Source organism: Salmo salar, chromosome ssa10 (genome assembly GCF_905237065.1).
Source record: "Salmo salar chromosome ssa10, Ssal_v3.1, whole genome shotgun sequence".
Lineage (NCBI taxonomy): Eukaryota > Metazoa > Chordata > Actinopteri > Salmoniformes > Salmonidae > Salmo > Salmo salar.
Window position 1 is genome coordinate 8,156,155 of NC_059451.1, and position 16,264 is coordinate 8,172,418.

Here is a 16,264-nt window from a genome sequence, read left to right on the forward strand (position 1 = left end):
AAAGCCAAGTCAACAAACAGATTACCGACCATTTCGAATCCCACCGCACCTTCTCCTCTATGCAATCTGGTTTCAGAGCTGGTCATGGGTGCACCTCAGCAACGCTCAAGGTCCTAACGATATCATAACTGCCATCGATAAGAAACAATACTGTGCAGCCGTATTAATTGACCTGGCCAAGGCTTTCGACTCTGTCAATCACCACATCCTCATCGGCAGACTCAATTGCCTTGGTTTCTCAAATGATTGCCTCACCTGGATCAACAACTACTTCTCTGTTGGAGTTCAATGTGTCAAATTGGCTGGCCTGTTGTCCAGGGCTCACTATGGGGGTGCCACAGGGTTCAATCTTGGGCCAACTCTTTTCTCTGTATACATCAATGATGTCGCTCTTGCTGCTGGTGATCTCTGATCCACCTCTACGCAGACGACACCATTCTGTATACTTCTGGCCCTTCTTTGGACACTGTGTTAACCTCTCTAGGGTATGTGGGATGAAATCGTCCCACCTACTCAACAGCCAGTGGAATCCCGTGGCGCGGTATTCAAATACCTTAGAAATGCTATTACTTCAATTTCTCAAACATATGACTATTTTACACCATTTTAAAGACAAGACTCTCGTTAATCTAACCACACTGTCCGATTTCAAAAAGGCTTTACAACGAAAGCAAAACATTAGATTGTCTGCAGAGTACCCAGCCAGAAATAATCAGACACCCATTTTTCAAGCTAGCATATAATGTCACATAAACCCAAACCACAGCTAAATGCAGCACTAACCTTTGATGTTCTTCATCAGATGACACTCCTAGGACATTATGTTATACAATACATGCATGTTTTGTTCAATCAAGTTCATATTTATATCAAAAACCAGCTTTTTACATTAGCATGTGACGTTCAAAACTAGCATACCCACCGCAAACTTCCGGTGAATTTACTAAATTACTCACGATAAACGTTGACAGAATACATAACAATTATTTTAAGAATTATAGATACAGAACTCCTTTATGCAATCGCGGTGTCCGATTTTAAAATAGCTTTTCGGCGAAAGCACATTTTGCAATATTCTGAGTAGATAGCTCGCCATCACGGGCTAGCTATTTTGACACCCACCAAGTTTGGCACTCACCAAACTCAGATATACTATAAGAAAAATTGGATTACCTTTGCTGTTCTTCGTCAGAATGCACTCCCAGGACTTCTACTTCATCCACAAATGTTGTTTTGGTTCAAAATAATCCATAGTTATGTTCAAATATCCTCTGTTTTGTTCCTGCGTTCAAGACACTATCCGAACGGTGACGCGCCGGTGCATATCGTGACAAAATATTCCATTACCGTACTTCGAAGCATGTCAAACGCTGTTTAAAATCAATTTTTATGCGATTTTTCTCGTAAAAAAGCGATAATATTCCGACCGGGAAACCCGGTTTTCGTTCAAAGTTGAAAATGTCCTCGTCTCGTGCACGCGTGCGCCCGTCTCATTGTTCTCAGATCGACCACTTACCAAATGCGCTACTGTTTTTCAGCCTGAGTCATCATTCAACGTTCTGGCGCCTTCTGAGAGCGTATGGGAGCCTCAGAAAGTGTCACGTTACAGCAGAGATCCTTTGTTTTCAATAAAGAGAGTGTAGAAGGCCAAGAAATGGTCAGAGAGGGCACTTCCTGTACAGAATCTTCTCAGGTTTTTGCCTGCCATATGAGTTCTGTTATACTCACAGACACCATTCAAACAGTTTTAGAAACTTTAGGGTGTTTTCTATCCAAATCAAACAATTATATGCATATTCTAGTTTCTAGGCAGTAGTAAAAACCAGATTAAATGGGGTACGTTTTTTTATCCGTATGTGAAAATACTGCCCCCTAGAGAGGTTAACAACCCTCCAGCCGAGCTTCAATGCCATACAACTCCCCTTCCGTGGCCTCCAACTGCTCTTAAATACAAGTAAAACTAAATGCATGCTCTTCAACCGATCGCTGCCTGCACCTGTCTGCCCGTCCAGCATCACTACTCTGGACGGTTCTGACTTAGAATATGTGGACAACTGCAAATACCTAGGTGTCTGGTTAGACTGTAAACTCTCCTTCCAGACATACATCAAACATCTCCAATCCAAAATTAAATCTAGAATCGGCTTCCTATTTCGCAACAAAGCATCCTTCACTCATGCTGCCAAACATACCCTCGTAAAACTGACCATCCTACCAATCCTCGACTTCGGCGATGTCATTTACAAAATAGCCTCCAAAACTCTACTCAACAATTTGGATGCATTCTATCACAGTGCCATCCATTTTGTCACCAAAGCCCCATATACTACCTACCATTGCGACCTGTACACTCTCGTTGGCTGGCCCTCGCTTCATACTCATCGCCAAACCCACTGGCTCCAGGTCATCTACAAGTCTCTGCTAGGTAAAGCCCCACCTTATCTCAGCTCACTGGTCACCATAGCAGCACCCACCCATAGCACGCGCTCCAGCAAGTATATTTCACTGGTCAGCCCCAAAGCCAATTGCTCCTTCGGCCACCTTTCCTTCCAGTTCTCTGCTGCCAATTACTGGAACGAACAGCAAAAATCACTGAAGCTGGAGACTCATATATCCCTCAATAGCTTTAAGCACCAGCTGTCAGAGCAGCTCACAGATCACTGCACCTGTACATAGCCCATCTGTAAATAGCCCATCCAACTACCTCATCCCCATACTGTTATTTATTTTTCTCCTTTGCACCCCAGTATCTCTACTTGCACACTCATCTTCTGCACATCTATCACTCCAGTGTTTAATTGGTATATTGTAATTATTTTGCCACTATGGCCTATTTATTGCCTTACCTCCATTATCCTACCTCATTTGCACACACTGTATAGACTTTTTCAATTGTTTTATTGACTGTATGTTTGTTCATTCCATGTGTAACTCTGTGTTGTTGTATGTGTCGAACTGCTTTGCTTTATCTTGGCCAGGTCACAGTTGTAAATGAGAACTTGTTCTCAACTAGCCTACCTGGTTAAATAAAGGTGAAAAAAGGTGGTAAAACTGCATGATAAGAGTAAAAGATATAATAGTAATTGTAGTCAATGACCAGAATGCTGGCGTAGAAAGAGTAATTTCAGAATTAGAAATTGGGTAAATCTGTGTAAACTCATTTACCACACTACGTAATGGATGAGGTGTTTCAGTGCAGACACTGTATTAAAAACATCTGTTTGATGTTATTTTTTTCAAAGTGTACTGTAAATGTAGCCAACAAGTCAACCTGTATTTTGTCTTTGATTATGAAGAACATACTTTATTACCTTACAATTAATTTATCACTTTGTAATTGTCTGTATTTTGTTTATCTCAGTCATACACAGGCATCCTTGCAGTTGCAATGAACTCCATTATTACTTAGCCACAAATTGTTTTTTAATAAAAAATGTTATTCAACATTCTGATGGGTGTAATTACATTGACAGATCTAGTGAACATTGGATAAGCAACACTGAACTGGACTGGTTGAGCGTAATGGAGAGAAGTTGTCACTACAAGCCTTACATCAAAGTTGCCTGAAGCAGAATGGAAAGTTTTATGCCCTGACCAGTTATTCAGAAGAAAATCCTTGTGTTTAATTTACGTAAGATTGGTTAACTTACCGGACTGGACCCAAAACAAACACATTCTACACATTTATGAACTACCTTTTTAACATTTTATTGCAACCATGGTGTTATTTTTTTATTACAATGATCCACATCATATGGGTCAGACGGTCCTATACCACTTTGGCCAACGTTCTACCCGAGGTTGTAAATAAAACCTTTAAAAGGTTGGTATGACTTGTATTATTATGATAGGGCTCTGAAACCAATATCCGAATGGCGTCAGACTGAGCATTTCACACTGTAAACGGCTGCCGACAGTGAACTCGTTAGGGTTAGTGGTTATATTTCACTTTATATTTTTACTCAAAGCTATGCTTGAAATTGAGCAAGCCATTCAGCAATATGTAGAAATCATGAGGCACAATGGAACAAGCCACAATTGAAAGTTATGGTGTAGTTTACAATGACCGCTGGAATGGGTTAAGTGCATATTTGATTTATAAAATGATTGTCATCGATACACTGGGTCACATTTATTTGGATAGTCTGGAATTTTCATACTATTAATAAACTATGTGTTGACAAGCAACTTCTTGCTACGGTTACAGTTTGATTTAGAATAAGGGTTAGGGTAAAAGTTAGTGGATAATTAGTTGACATGTTACTGATAGTCTGTAGAGCATGGACTATCAAAATATAGTGTTACCATACATTGTAAACTTATTCATTTTGGCAAGTTATAAGTTATACTGTAGAAGGATGTCAATGGGATTGAGTAACATACAAAAGCATTCTCCTGGTCTCCCGGGATGTTTATAACAGTTTTTTTTCAATCACTGGTGCAATTATTTAGAAGTATTTGGTACATTTTCACAACTATTAACACAAATCATCAGACCATGAAAATGGGACATGTTACAAAACAAGTACACTATCGTTCAAAAGTTACTCCAGTCTTGGGGGGAATTGAGGTGACTTGTTCCTTCCATTGTAGGTGTTGATCTGCTGTTTTATTCTCTCCGATGTCCACTTGATTTTTCTGGAAAGCCGCTGTTACGGATACAAGTGTGTATCCTGTATGTGTGTTTCTTTTCTCGCCTCCTCCTCACAGGTGACAAGCATCACTCATCAATCAGTCCCCAAACAGAAGTCACCTGCTCCTCTTCCCTCACCCAATCACAGTCCCTTTCCCTTGGTTTAAAAACCAAGTCAGTTGTTTTCTCCCCAGCTCATTATCTCGCTAGCTCATTCTCACTCTGTGATCAATCTTTGTGCTCATTCTCTCTCAATCTCGCTCTATGGTCCCAGCTCTCTTTCTGTACTGATCTCTCTTTTGGTTTGCAACTACATGTCACTTTGTCCATCCCACCTGTGAGTATTGTTTTTGTTAAAGTGTTGACTGTTTGTTTGTTGGTGAGAAAAGGGGGTACCAAGACAAGTCGCCCATGGGCATACATTACCCGTAGGAATACTTTGTCTAAGTACCCTAGTTAGAACTGGGCGGACCACCCACAGTATTTTTGGTTCGTTAGCTAGCTGTTGTGGAAATAGGGGTGTTTTTGGATTATTGTTTCTTTGCTTGGGTCCAGCTCAGCCCCTTTTCTCACACCCCATTACCGTGTGTTTATAAATAAACCATTAGAGTTTGACGGTAGATTGTAGTTGTCATTGGTTCTCACTGTTTCTTATCACTATTATAATTTGCATGATTTATGTTACGGTCTCGTTGCCATCCCCCCCCTAGACTGCAGGGCCAAAGGGATTCGTAACAGCCGCACAGCAATGGTTTGTCCATCTGAAAAACAATTTTAAGAAATGTTGATACAAATCTTTAATTTAGTTCAAAGCACCTGGGTGAATGAGACTTCGATAACAAGAGCAGCGATATGGCAGGGTGTGATGCAGTGTTCAAAACACTGCATTGGCTGCAGTACCTGCAGTACCATTCCATTCACCTTCCCAACCGTGGGCCAGACTACACTCAATCGTAGGACTGACAGAAGAGAGAAGTCTTCAGTCTAGACTTGAAGGTTGACACCAAGTTTGTTTCTCTCAGATTGGCAAACCATTCCATAAAGAGAATCTGTAGGAGAAAGCCTTAAATTACTGAAGCCCTGCTTCCAATTCATCTGATTAAATTAGCAGAAAAGGATCATTACATATTAACCTGTTGGGGATAGGGGGCAGTATTTGCACGGCCGGATAAAAAACGTACCCAATTTAATCTGGTTACTACTCCTGCCCAGAAACTAGAATATGCATATAATTAGTAGATTAGGCTAGATAACACTCTAAAGTTTCTAAAACTCTTTGAATGGTGTCTGAGTATAACAGAACTCATATGGCAGGCCAAAACCTGAAGATTCCATGCAGGAAGTGCCCTGTCTGACAATTGGTTGTCCTTCTGTTGCATCTCTATCTGTGCTGTAATGTGACACTTTCTAAGGCTTCCATTGGCTCTCTAAAGCCGCCAGAAAGTGGAATGGGGTGTCTGCTGTCTCTGGGCAAAGTACAGCAGCAGAGTTTGTAAGTGGTCAGCCTGGGGACAGTGAGACTGAGTTGCGCGGTCACTAGACTTCTCCATTTTTTTCTTTCAGGCTTTGAATGAATACAACGTTGCCCGGTTGGAATATTGTCGCTATTTTACGAGAAAAGTAGCATAAAAATTGATTTTAAACAGCGTTTGATATGCTTCTAAGTACGGTAATGGAATATTTGGAATTTATGTTTTACGAAATGCGCTCGCTCTTACCCTTAGGATAGTGACCTGAACGCACAAACAAAACGGCGATATTTGGATATAACTATGGATTATTTGGAACCAAAACAACATTTGTTGTTGAAGTAGAAGTCCTGAGAGTGCATTCTGACGAAGAACAGCAAAGGTAATCCAACTTTTCTAATAGTAATTCTGAGTTTAGGTTGTCCCAAACATGGTGGGTGTCAAATTAGCTAGCCGTGATGGCCGAGCTATGTACTCAGAATATTGCAAAATGTGCTTTCGCCGAAAAGCTATTTTAAAATCGGACATAGCTATTGCATAAAGGAGTTCTGTATCTATAATTCTTAAAATAATTGTTATGTTTTTTGTCAATGTTTATCGTGAGTAATTTAATAAATTCACTGGAAGTTTTCGGTGGGTATGCTAGCTCTGAACATCACATGCTAATGTAAAAAGCTGGTTTTTGATATAAATATGAACTTGATTGAACAAAACATGCATGCATTGTATAACATAATGTCCTAGGAGTGTCATCTGATGAAGATCAAAGGTTAGTGCTGCACTTAGCTGTGTTTTGGGTATTTGTGATGCATGCTAGTTGCTTGGAAATGGCTGTGGTTTTTTTGTGTCTATGTACTCTCCTAACATATTCTAATGTTTTGCTTTCGCTGTGAAGCCTTTTGGAAATCGGACAACGCGGTTCGATTCAGGAAAAAATATCTATAAAATGGTGTAAAATAGTCCTATGTTTGAGAACTTTGAATTATGACATTTTGTGGGTTTAACCTCTATGGGACCGGCGGGACGAATTCGTCCCACCTACGTAACAGCCACTGCCATCCTGTGGCGCGATTTTCAAAATCTTCAAAATCATATCACTTCAATTTCTCAAACATATGACTATTTTACAGCCATTTAAAGATAAGACTCTCGTTAATCTAACCACACTGTCCGATTTCAAAAAGGCTTTACAACGAAAGCAAAACATTAGATTATGTCAGCAGAGTACCAAGCCAGAAATAATCAGACACCCATTTTTCAAGCCAGCATATAATGTCACCAAAACCCAGAAGACAGCTAAATGCAGCACTCACCTTTGATGATCTTCATCAGATGACAACCCTAGGACATTATGTTATACAATACATGCATGTTTTGTTCAATCAAGTTCATATTTATATCAAAAACCAGCTTTTTACATTAGCATGTGACGTTCAGAACTAGCATACCCCCCGCAAACTTACGGGGAATTCGCTAACATTTTACTAAATTACTCACGATAAACGTTCACAAAAAGCATAACAATTATTTTAAGAATTATAGATACAGACCTCCTCTATGCACTCGATATGTCCGATTTTAAAATAGCTTTTGGTGAAAGCACATTTTGCAATATTCTAAGTACATAACCCAGGCATCACGGGCTCGCTATTTAGACACCCGGCAAGTTTAGCACTCACCATAATCATATTTCCTATTATAAAAATGTCATTACCTTTTGTTGTCTTCGTCAGAATGCACACCCAGGACGTCTACTTCAATAACAAATGTTGGTTTGGTCCAAAATAATCCATCGTTATATCCGAATAGCGGCGTTTTGTTCGTGCGTTCCAGACACTATCCGAAATAGTAAAGAAGTGTCGCGCTTGGCGCAATTCCTGACAATAAAATTCAAAGTATTCAATTGCCGTACGTCGAAGCATGTCAACCGCTGTTTAAAATCAATTTTTACGTCATTTTTCTCGTAGAAAAGCGATAAAATTCCGACAGGGAATCTCCTTTTCGGCAAACAGAGGAAAAAATCCCAAAGGCGGGGGCGGTCGGGGTCACGCGCATAAGCTAGTGTCTCTTGATGGGCCACTTGAGAAAGGCGATAATGTGTTTCAGCCTGGGGCTGGAATGACGACATTCTCTTTTTTCCCGGGCTCTGAGAGCCTATGGACGACGTGGGAAGTGTCACGTTAGAGCAGAGATCCTTAGTAAATGATAGAGATGGCAAAGAAGTTCCAGAAATGGTCAGACAGGCCACTTCCTGTACAGGAATCTCTCAGGTTTTGACCTGCCATTTGAGTTCTGTTATACTCACAGACACCATTCAAACAGTTTTGGAAAATTTAGGGTGTTTTCTATCCATATGTAATAAGTATATGCATATTCTAGTTACTGAGTAGGAGTGGTAACCAGATTAAATCGGGTATGTTTTTTATCCAGCCGTGTCAATGCTGCCCCCTAGCCCTAACAGGTTAAATTTGGCGCTCTGATTTGTCACTGGCTGTTGAATAGTGTGGGACGATTTCATCCCACCTCCCCTAGAGAGGTTAACTGAATCCCCAAAAAACATTTCCCCTGCATTTCAGCCCTGCCACAAAAGGACCAGCTGACATCATGTCAGTGATTCTCTCATTAACACAGGTGTGAGTGTTGACGAGGACAACATTTACATTTTTGCATTTTAGTCATTTAGCAGACACACTCATCCAGAGCGACTTACAGTAGAGTGCATACATTTATTACATTTTTTAAATACTGGTCCCCTGTGGGACAAGGCTGGAGATCACTCTGTCATGCTGATTGAGTTCGAATAACAGACTGGAAGCTTCAAAAGGAGGGTGGTGCTTGGTTCATTGTTCTTCCTCTGTCAACTATGGTTATGTGCAAGGAAACGCGTGCCGTCATTGCTTTGCAAAAAAAGGGCTTCACAGGCAAGGATATTGCTGCCAGTAAGATTGCACCTAAATCAACCATTTATAAGATCGTCAAGAACTTCAAGGAGAGTAGTTCAATTGTTGTGAAGAAGGCTTCAGGGTGCCCAAGAAAGTCCAACAAGCGCCAGGACCGTCTCCTAAAGTTAATTCAGCTGCGGGACCGGGGCACCACCAGTACAGAGCTTGCTCAGGAATGGCAGCAGGCAGGTGTGAGTGCATCTGCACGCACAGTGAGGCGAAGACTTTGGAGGATGGCCTGGTGTCAAGAAGGGCTGCAAAGAAGCCACTTCCCTCCAGGAAAAACATCAGGGACAGACTGATATTCTGCAAAAGGTACAGGGATTGGACTGCTGAGGAATGGGGTACAGTAATTTTCTCTGAATCCCCTTTCCGATTGTTTAGGGCATCCGGAAAAAAGCTTGTCCGGAGAAGACAAGGTGAGCGCTACCATCAGTCCTGCGTCATGCCAACAGTAAAGCATCCTGAGACCATTCATGTGTGGGGTTGCTTCTCAGCCAATTTTTCCTAAGAACACAGTCATGAATAAAGAATGGTACCAACACATCCTCCCGAGAGCAACTTCTCCCAACCATCCAGGAACAGTTTGGTGACGAACAATGCCTTTTCCAGCATGATGGATCACCTTTCCATAAGGCAAAAGTGGATTGGGGAACAAAACATCGATTTATTATTATTATTGTTATTTTTTTGGGTCCATGGCCAGGCAACTCCCCAGACCTTAATCCCATTGAGAACTTGTGGTCAATCCTCAAGAGGCGGGTGGACAAACAAAACCCCACAAATTCTGACAAACTCCAAGCATTGATTATGCAAGAATAGGCTGCCATCAGTCAGGATGTGGCCCAGAAGTTAATTGACAGCATGCCAGGGCGGATTGCAGAGGTCTTGAAAAAGAAGGGTCAACACTGCAAATATTGATTCTTTGCATCAACTTCATGTAATTGTCAATAAAAGCCTTTGACACTTATGAAATGCTTTTAATTATACTTCAGTATTCCATAGTAACATCTGACAAAAACACTGAGGCAGCAGACTTTGTGAAAATTTATATTTGTGTCATTCTCAAAACTTTTGGCTACGACTGTACATACAAAACATGAAGAAAAACAGACACATTAATCAACATGGAAGTCTCTGATCATTACTCTGAACTGACCAAGAGGGACCAGAACATGGAGATGGGGGTGTGCTCGGCCCTATGTTTTCTGTAGTCCACGATCAGCTCCTTTATCTTGCTGACGTTGAGGTAAAGGTTGTTGTTACCAAGTCTCTGACCTTCTCCCTGTAGGCTGTCTCATTGTCATCGGTGATCAGGCCTACCACCGTTATGTCGTCGGCAAACTTAATGATGATGTTGGAATCGTGCGCGGCCACAAAGTACAGGAGGTGACTAAGCACGCAACCCTGAGGGGCCCCCGTGTTGAGGGTCATCCTGGCGGATGTGTTGTTGACTACCCTCACCACTTGGGGCGGCCGATCAGGAAGTCTATGATCCAGTTGAAAAGGGAGGTGTTTAATCCCACTGTCCTTAGCTTAGTGATGAGCTTGGTGGGCACAATGGTGTTGCACATTGAGCTGTTGTCAATGAAAAATATTACGAATGAAAAATATTCTCTCATAGGTGTTCCTTCTGTCCAAATGGGAAAGTTGGATCTTTTGGGGCGGTATCCAAATTGGAGTGGGTCCAAGGTGTCTGGGATGATTGTGTTGATGTGAGCCATGACTAGCCTTTTAAAGCATTTCTTGGCTACAGAGTGCTATGGGGCGATAATCATTTAGGCAGGCTACTTTGGCATTCTTGGGCAGAGGGACTATGGTAGCCTGCTTGAAACTTGTAGGTCCTTTTTACAGACTGGGTCAGGGAGATATAATGTCAGTGAAAACATTTGCCAGCTGGTCAGAGCATGCTCGGAGTACGTGTCCTGGTAATCTGTTTGGCCCTGCGGCCTTGTGCATGTTAACTTGTTTGAAGGTTTTACTCACGTCGGCAATGGAGAGCGTGTTCACAGTCGTCCGGAACAGCTGGTGCTCTCATGCATGGTTCTGTTTTGCTAGCCTCAAAGCGAGCATAGAAGGCATTTAGCTCGTTTGTAGGCTTGCGTCACTGGACAGCTCACGACTGGGTTTCCCTTTGTAGTCCATGATAGTTTGCAAGCCCTGACACATTTGACGAGTGTCAGAGCACATCCGACACTTCATGTGTTAGGAAGAGGTATCAAGGAATAACATGTCCAGGATTGTTTCACTGACTTGAGTCAAAGTATTGTCACACCCTATCTTTCTGAAACAGAAAAGACAACAGAGGCAAAGAGGAGGAACAGAGATTGGCAAGACCCTAGCTGAGAAGAGTCTCTTTTGTGCGAACAATTGGCAGTGTAAAATGTAAGTGACTAACTCTTCATAAAACCTCAAGATGCGTGAATGGTGGATCTTAATAACCTCTTACATCTAGACGTTCCGCTAGCGGAACACCTGCTCCAATATCCAATGGTAGGCGTGGCGCGAATTACAAATTCCTCAAATACAAAAACTTCAATTTTTCAAACATATGACTATTTCACAGCATTTTAAAGACAAGACTCTCCTTTATCTAACCACACTGTCCGATTTCAAAAAGGCTTTACAGCGAAAGCAAAACATTAGATTATGTCAGCAGAGTACCAAACTTTGGAGTGTTTTCTATCCAAATCAAACAATTATATGCATATTCTAGTTACTGGGCAGGAGTAGTAACCAGATTAAATCGGGTACGTTTTTTTATCCAGCCGTGCAAATACTGCCCCCTAGCCCTAACAGGTTAACTCCTTTGTTTCCAGGCTGTCTCATTCACCTATTCAGTTTGTTTACATAGTGTCTCAGTGACTGAAAATATATTTGGTTATTTGTTTACTGCATCCGTTTGTACCGACCCAGTAAACAGTAAATGTTTCCGAGGCAACACGTTTTTGGGGATCTTCACTTCAATTTTTAAGGTTTTGAATGTAATTTATGCCCAGCAAATGTTCAGCGTTGCACACACGTAGTTTTTTGGTCTTGGCTGTAAGTTGTCTTATCGTCAAACTAGACAATTTTTTTATTTTTTTGATCGACCTTACTACAATTTGCTTAATTCAAATTAGGTTTTGATTGAGAGCCTTTATACATTTTATTTATTTTCTCTCTCAATGCCCGTTATAAGACTGGAATATAATCATATACAGCTACAAGTGATGCTTTTGTAATTTTGTTTGCACAAGGTTATTCACTTTATTTTAAATTTCTCTCTTTTTGCTGCTTGATCCACTAACACAAAACGCGACTTTAAAGAGTGGGACTGTGGGTTTGGGTTTAACACCACACTCTCACAGACATACTGTGCGAAGAGAACATGTTCTATTTAGGCTTGTACCTCGTTTGGGGAGGTACTGTCTGGGATGGGGGGAAGTGGTTGGGGGAGGAAGGGGGTTGAATTGTTCAGTTCTAATGTTGTCATTCTGTCTTTTTAGGTATTTTTTTCTGTACTTTTTCCAAGAATCTTGCAGCTTGCATTATTACTCTGAGACAAGTTATTCTGGGTTTTGGGGTATTCATTGCTTTTCCACTCTATGCTCTAATGACAGGGTTGTATAACGGGAGTGCTCAGGGTGGCCGAAATAATATGATCAAGTACATTTCGTGGAACATCAAAGGGGTTAACAACCCTGTGAAGCATAAGGTGCTTTAAAGGGTTTGAATGCAAATGTTGCATTTCTACAAGAGACTCACTTGAGGACTAGTGAGCATTTTAGGATGCGTAGGGACTGGGTTGGTCAAGTGTTAGACTCTAACTTTCATAGTAAATCAAGAGGTGCTGCCATTTGGTTAACAAATCTACTCCCTTTGTAGCTTCTGAGGTTATTGCTGATCCTAAGGGACGATACGTCATAGTAACCGGTAAACTGTTTTCTACCCATCTTGTTTTGACTAGTGTTTCTGCTACCAATTGGGATGACACAAGTTTCATTTCTTCCATTTTATCTGCTATACCCAATTTAGATTCCCATTTGTTGATTTTAGGGGGGGGATTTCAACTGTACAATGTCCACAGTTCTTGACAAGTCCTCACGAAGAACTACAGGCCCATCTAAAGTTGAAGTCAGAAGTTTACATATACTTTAGCCAAATACATTTAAACTCAGTTTTTCACAATTCCTGACATTTAATCCTAGTACCTGTCTTAGGTTAGTTAGGATCACCACTTTATTTTAAGAATCTGAAATGTCAGACTAATAGTAGAGTGATTTATTTCAGCTTTTATTTCTTTCATCACATTCCCAGTGGGTCAGAAGTTTACATACACTCAATTAGTATTTGGTAACATTGCATTTAAATAGTTTTTCTTGGGTCAACCCTTTCGGGTAGCCTTCCACAAGCTTCCCACAATAAGTTGGGTGAATTTTGGCCCATTCCTCCTGACAGAGCTTGTGTAACTGAGTCAGGTTTGTAGGCCTCCTTGCCTGCACACGCTTTTTCAGTTCTGCCCACACAGTTTCTATAGGATTGCGGTCAAGGCTTTGATGGCCACTCCAATACCTTGACTTTGTTGTCCTTAAACCATTTTGCCACAACTTTAAGTATGCTTGGGGTCATTGTCCATTTGGAAGACCCATTTGCGACCAAGCTTTAACTTTCTGAGTGATGTCTTGAGATGTTGCTTCAATATTTCTTACATAATTTTCCTCCCTCATGATGCCATCTATTTTGTGAAGTACACCAGTCCCTCCTGCAGCAAAGCACCCCCACAACATGATGCTGCCACCCCCGTGCTTCACGGTTGGGATGGTGTTCTTCAGCTTGCAAGCATCCCCCTTTTCCCTCCAAACATAACGATGGTTATTATGGCCAAACAGTTCTATTTTTGTTTCATCAGACCAGAGAAAATTTCTCAAAAGTACGATCTTTGTCCCCATGTATAGTTGCAAACCATAGGCTGGCTTTTTTATGGTGGTTTTGGAGCAGTGGTTTCTTCCTTGCTGAGCGGCCTTTCAGGTTATGTCGCTATAGGATTCATTTTACTGTGGATATAGATACTTTTGTACCTGTTTCCTCCAGCATCTTCACAAGGTCCTTTGCTGTTCTGGGATTGATTTGCACTTTTCGCACCTAAGTACCTTCATCTCTAAGAGACAGAATGCATCTCCTTCCTGAGCGGTATGACGGCTGCGTGGTCCCATGGTGTTTATACTTGCATACTATTGTTTGTACAGATGAACGAGGTACCTTCAGGCATTTGGAAATTGCTCCCAGGATGAATCAGACTTGTGGAGGTCTACAGTTTGTTTTCTGAGGTCTTGGCTGATTTCTTTTGATTTTCCCATGATGTCAAGCAAAGAGGCACTGAGTTTGAAGGTAGGCCTTAAAATACATCCACAGGTACACCTCCAATTGACTCAAATGATGTCAATTAGCCTATCAGAAGCTTCTAAAGCCATGGCATAAGTTTTGGGAATTTTCCAAGCTGTTTAAAGGCACAGTCAACTTAGTGTATGCACATTTCTGACCTACTGGAATTGTGATACAATGATTTATAAGTGAAATAATCTGTCTGTAAACAATTGTTGGAAAAATTACTGGTGTCATGCACAAAGTAGATGTCCTAACCGACTTGCCAAAACTATAGTTTTGTTAACAAGAAATTTGTGGAGTGGTTGAAAAACAAGTTTTAATGACTCCAACCTAAGTGTATGTAAACTTCTGACTTCAGCTGTAAATGTGCCCTACTTATTCAATCTTTTCTTCAGAAATATGCTATGTGTGAGGCCTGGCATTTCCTACAGATAGACAGTATTCCTTTTATTCTCATGTTCATCAAACATACTCCCGCATGTGTTACTTCTTTTTGGACAAAAAACTTCTGCCTAACCTTCGGAGTACTTACGAGAGTATTGTTATTAGTGCTTGAACCAGAGTTTCCCCAGTGACCTCCTATGTGTTATCAATGACTTCTTAACCCCATTTTACTCTCAAATAAGGAGTTTGTCAATTTCATTTCTTCTGAAATCACCTTATTCCTAGAAACTAATTCAACGCCAGGTATGTCCTGCTCTACCATATGGGAGTCTCTCAAAGCATACCTACGTGGCCAAATTATTTCTTATACAGCCAACCAAAACAAAGCTCACTCTCAGCGACTTCGGGACCTGAGCGACGCCATAGCCACATTGGATGAGAAGTACGCCACGGATCCTTCCTCTGATCTACATAAAGAGCGCCAACTACTCCAATATCAATTTGATGAGCTTTCTACCAGGCAAGCTGAACAGTTACTCTTGCGAGCTCGATACAGAGGGTATGAACAAGGCGACAAGGCCAGTAAACTCCTTGCCCATCAGATCCGTAAATCTGAGGCCTCACGTATAATCCTACGAATAAGGACCCTGTCTGGTGCCACCACAGTTATACATAAAGAGATCAAAGATCAATTCAGACAATTTTACTGCACAATACATCTCTGAATCTCCTCAATACCCTTTGCTGATTGATTAATTCTTTAATGGCTTGAATATGCCTTCAATTGATAGACTCCCATGGCTGTCTAGAGGAAGAATTTACACCTGAGGAGATTGCAACAGCAGTGTCCGCAATAAAGTGGTAAATCACCGGGTCCGGACGGTTTTCCAACCGAATTTTACAGGAATTTTGCCCATTCTTGTCTCGATTATTTGCAGAGTGCCTTAATACCTCAAAGCTACCGCCTAGTCTTTATCAGGCTTCAATTTCATTACTATTAAAGAAAAACAAAGACCCCCTGGAATGTGGATCCTATCACCCAATCTCGCTTTTAAACTGATTACAAAATCCTAGCCAAGCTTTCAGCCATCCGTATGGAAGGCTCGCTGCACCAAGTAATACAATCTGACCAGGCTTTGTGAGAAATAGGCATTTGTTTTTCAATATTAGACATCTTATGAATATACTGTACCCCCCCAGCGTCGGGGGACCGGAGGTGGTGATCTCACTTTATGCGGAAAAAGCTTTTGACCGCGTTGAGTGGGACTACCTAACAGCTGTCCTTTATAGATTTGGCTTTGGCCCCAAATTCATTGCGTGGATAAAGATTCTTTATTTTTCTCCCATGGCTTCGGTACGGATTAACAACTTGTCCTCTGACTATTTTCCATTGCACCGCTGATCCAGACAGGGTTGCCCACTCTCCCCCTTGTTGTTTGCTTTGGCAATCGAGCCTCTCACCATTGCAC